Source organism: Rhinopithecus bieti, unplaced genomic scaffold (genome assembly GCF_001698545.2).
Source record: "Rhinopithecus bieti isolate Rb0 unplaced genomic scaffold, ASM169854v2 scaffold_10589, whole genome shotgun sequence".
Classification (NCBI taxonomy): Eukaryota; Metazoa; Chordata; class Mammalia; order Primates; family Cercopithecidae; genus Rhinopithecus; species Rhinopithecus bieti.
Window position 1 is genome coordinate 699,166 of NW_016807065.1, and position 462 is coordinate 699,627.

A 462-nucleotide genomic window follows, 5' to 3' on the forward strand; every position below is an offset into this window, starting at 1 on the left:
CCTGGCTGGAGTGCAATGGCACGATCTCCGCTCACTGCAATCTCTGCCTCCTGGGTTCAAGCTATTCTCCTGCCTCAGCCTCCCGAGTACCTGGGATTATAGGCATGTGCCACCATATCTGGCTAATTTTGTATTTTTAGTAGAGACGGGGCTTCTCCATGTTGGTCAGGCTGGTCTCTAGCTCGTGACCGCAGGTGATCCACCTGCCTGTGCCTCCAAAAGTGCTGGAATTACAGGCGTCAGCCAACACACCCGGCCTTTTTTTTTTTTTGAGATGGAGTCTTGCTCTGTTGCCCAGGCTCGAGTGCAATGGCGCAGTCTAGGCTCACTGCAATTTCTGCGTCCCAGGTTTGAGCGATTCTCTTGCCTCAGCCTCTGGAGTACCTGGGCTTACAGGCGCCCACCACAATGCTTGGCTAAATTTTTTTTTTTTTTTTTTTTTTTTTTTTTTTTTAGAGCGAT